Source organism: Mauremys mutica, chromosome 13 (assembly GCF_020497125.1).
Source record: "Mauremys mutica isolate MM-2020 ecotype Southern chromosome 13, ASM2049712v1, whole genome shotgun sequence".
Lineage (NCBI taxonomy): Eukaryota > Metazoa > Chordata > Testudines > Geoemydidae > Mauremys > Mauremys mutica.
In genome coordinates, this window is record NC_059084.1 from 41,837,538 (window position 1) to 41,841,441 (window position 3,904).

Genomic DNA, 3,904 nt, shown 5'->3' on the forward strand with positions numbered 1-3,904 from the left:
CTTCCCTATAGATTCCCCAAATCTGTTATCAGGAGCAGGAGACCCCTCACAAACTTAGAATGATAGCTTGATATGTCAACACATCACATGGGCCATTCATTACTCATCATCTGAGTACACAGGAGACATCAGCATTATCCAACCATATTAATATGCGTACTGCCACCTTTTATTCTAATTTTCAGGTTCCATACAAGTTCTTCTTAGACCTGGTCAGAAAGTGTTTCCTCTTTCTTCCATGAAACATTTTAATGGCAAAAACATCCTTTTTTTTTCTTCCAAATTTTCAGTGGAAACTAAGGTAAAAGGTAATAAAGGTAATAATTGGAGATATACCAATCTCCTAGAACTGGAAGGGACCTCAAAAGGTCATTGAGTCCAGCCCCCTGCCTTCACTAGCAGGACCAATTTTTGCCCCAGATCCCTAAGTGGCCTCCTCAAGGATTGAACTCACAACCCTGGGTTTAACAGGCCAATGCTCAAACCACTGAGCTATCCCTCCCTCCCCCCTAGTGACAGTTCATCCAACAAAGCCCCAAAACATTTTGATTTTTGTAAATGAAATGCTTTTTCTGACATCCTCCAGTCTCAATTGAAATATTTTCAGTTCTTGGCTGAAATTGTTCAGTTTTCCTTTAAAAAATTGAACATTTTGAGGGACAGCTAATAGTTTCCACAAAAAAGTTTTCCCACATAGAAAATGTTCTGCTAAAAGAGGAAAATTGACAGAATTTCTGATCTAGTGTAATTCTTGTACATTTCTGGGAGATCTCAAAAGAAGAATAACTCATGATGGTCAACTGAGATTCAAGCTCACAGCTCAGGTTTAGAAGATTAGTGGATAAAAAAAAAATACTCCAGGTCTGATATTCAAAAAAGATCAGCACCTACAACTCTTTTTTTAGACACACAAAGACTGAAACCAGATCATCAAAGGAATTTACTATTCTCAGGAGCAGGTGCTGGCCTTTCTGATCTTTGAGAAGACCAGTCACTTCATTTAAGTACCTATAATGGGAACTGAGATCATCTGAAAATCCAGCTTCATTTCAGGAAGATTAGTAGGGAAGGTGGGAAATTTCCTTTCACAACTTTTGTTATGATGGAAAACTGGATTTTTGAATACATATTTATTTTATTTTTATTTGTTAATTTATTTTGTGTTTATAGTGCCATCATGTGATTGTTTTCCAGCAGGCGTGTGTGTGTGTGTGTGGGGGGGGATTTATCAACCAATTAATTTTTTTTGACAAACTATTTTGAAGTTTTGGGTTTTTTGCATTAATAAATCAAAATTTATCAATAACCCCTGGGATGAATGAACTCTGTATCTCCTTTCTACTTTTGAAAACTTCAGCATCAGCCCAAGTTTCCATTATATTTACGAGTTCTACTGATCACTGAACCAAAGTACTGAGGCAAAAGCCAGGTCACAATGAGCTATTCACATGAGCAAAAAAACCCTGGAATCTGGTACAGAAAGAAAACAATCTTAGCAAATATAATTCATTGTAATGATGGCATTTTTAAACTAGGTTTTATTCACCTTTTCTCTCTCTAAACAACACATCTATCTATCTATCTATCTAAGACCTACTCAGATCACTATGATAACGTAATCCTGCATCCAGGAATATCAACAAGAACCACTTCAATGAGAGTTGGGCTCCAATACCCTTTGAAAAATCCCCAGCATCCCCAATGAATATGAAACCATACCAGGAAAAATGAATGACTTGCCGTTGCTGTGAAGTTCCTGGGTGTCTGTCCTGCTTTGCAACCCCTGAATTATTATAAAGTAGGTAAAAAGTATGAAGTCCCTGAAGAGATGCAGGAGTCACATCGGTGAGTGATGCAGAGGTGAGAAGAGTGATAAATTGTCTTTTCTCCTATGCAAAGACTTATATTAATGCCTCGTTACAGTCCTTTGGGATGTAGGTCCCATGAAGCATCTCATAATTTTATCTGGAGAGACTATTAGTGTTCAGTTCTTTTCTTTGTTGTTAACACTCAGCATAAGAGGGTGGATTGTCTGGCCTTTCCTTAGAGGCTGCATGAGGGAGAGAGAGAGCAAAGACAATAATTCCTGTCCTCTACACAAAATTAGGCAGAGAGATCACAATGTGAATATCCTTTCTATGAATGACTCAATTCAATCTGAGCCATTTACATCTGTGCCAAGTGGGTGTGAAACTCTACTGCACTAGAAGAGTAGCATCTGACACCCACTTTGCACTTAATTTTGCACAAATAAAGACAATTGCCCAACATGCCGGGCAATAAACAATTAAGCCCAAGATGTGTTGAGCAGGGTGCTATATGTGACACATTGGAAAGCGGGAGTGAGTCAGCTTGATTTTGTAAATCAGGAGTAACTCTATTAAAGTCAAGTCATTCATGCCCAGGAGGATCAGGTGAATAAACTGTAGGGAAGCTTCAATGAATAGGCCTAAGACTGATCCCTCAATGGTGTAGACCAGTGGTTCTCAACCTGGGGTCTGGGGCCCTCTGGGGGGCCTCAAAGAGGTTTCAGGGGGTCCACCAAGCAGGGCCAGTGTTAGACTCACTGGGGCCCAGGGCAGAAAGCTGAAGGCCCGCTGTATGGGGCTGAAGCCTGGGGCCTTGAGCCCCACCACTGGGGACTGAAGCCAAAGCCTTGAACAACTTAGCTTTGTGGTGCCCCCTGTGACATGGGGACCCAGGCAGTTGTCCTGCTTGTGGCCCCCTAATGCCAGCCCTGGCTTTTATAAGCAGAAAACCAATTGATGTGGCACAGGTGGGCCGTGGATTTTTTATAGCATGTTTGGGGGGGTCCTCAGAAAGAAAAAGGTTGAGAACACCTGGTCTACAGCAGTGGTTCTGAGCTAGGGTTTGGGCTCCCTGGGGGGCTGCAGGCAGGTTTCAGGGGGTCTGCCAAGCATGGTCAGCGCTAGACTCACTAAGGCCTAGGGCAGAAAGCCAAAGCCCTATTGTGCCGGACTGCAGCCCGGGACCCCAAGCCCCACCACCTGGGGCTGAAGCCGAAGCTTGAGCAACTCAGCTTCGTGGTGCCCCCAGTGGCATGGGGCCCTGGTCAGTTGCCCTCCTTGCTACCCCCTCAAGCCAGCCCTGGCTTTTATATGCAGAAAAACAGTTGTTGTGGCACAGCTGGGCATGTTGGGGGTGTGGGGCTTAGAATGAGAGAGGCTGAGAACCCCTGGTGTAGACCATTAGTTTCTCTACTGGATCTTGGGGAGCGCTGGTCACTGGCACGCTCATGACGGGCTGGTCACTGGCTCCCTGGGGGAAGGGTCAGGCCTGAGATGGGATCCCTGGCCCTTGAGTCTGAAGCCAGACCCTTTGGGGCAGCCTGACAGCTGAGTGCCTTGAGGAGGGGGATCCCTTGGCTTGTCTATCCCCCTGTGGGAAAGGTGCATCCAGCTTCACATTCCCCCTCCCCTGTCTTGTCCATGCTGCCTCTGTCACAACTCAATGGCCGCCTCCCCTTAAGGAGGCCCCGGGGAAGGCAGATCAGCACTGTATATTGCTAACTCTGTTGGAAGCATCGCAAAGCATTTTGGGGAGGGTTAAAAGTGTGTGACTGGAGAGTGGAAGATTCCTTTGCAGGTTTACGAGAGGCTGAAAGAGTGTGGGGAAGCAAGAAGAAAGCAGCTAGCAAGCTCAGTCCGAAGATAAGCTGACTCCAGCCCAAGGCCAGCTGCTACCTGCCAAGACAGAAAGGGGGAAGTCCAACCCCCACGACCAGCCTTGAGAAACGGGAGTTGTTAAACAAAATGCAGGGTCTGGGAAAAGGAGTGACGGCGAAGGCCTGCCAGGAACAAACAGAACTGTCTAATGGCCCTGAAACCAGTGTGTTTTGGGGAAAGTTGAAGAGATCACAGAAAGCTGGTTTGAACTGGCACAA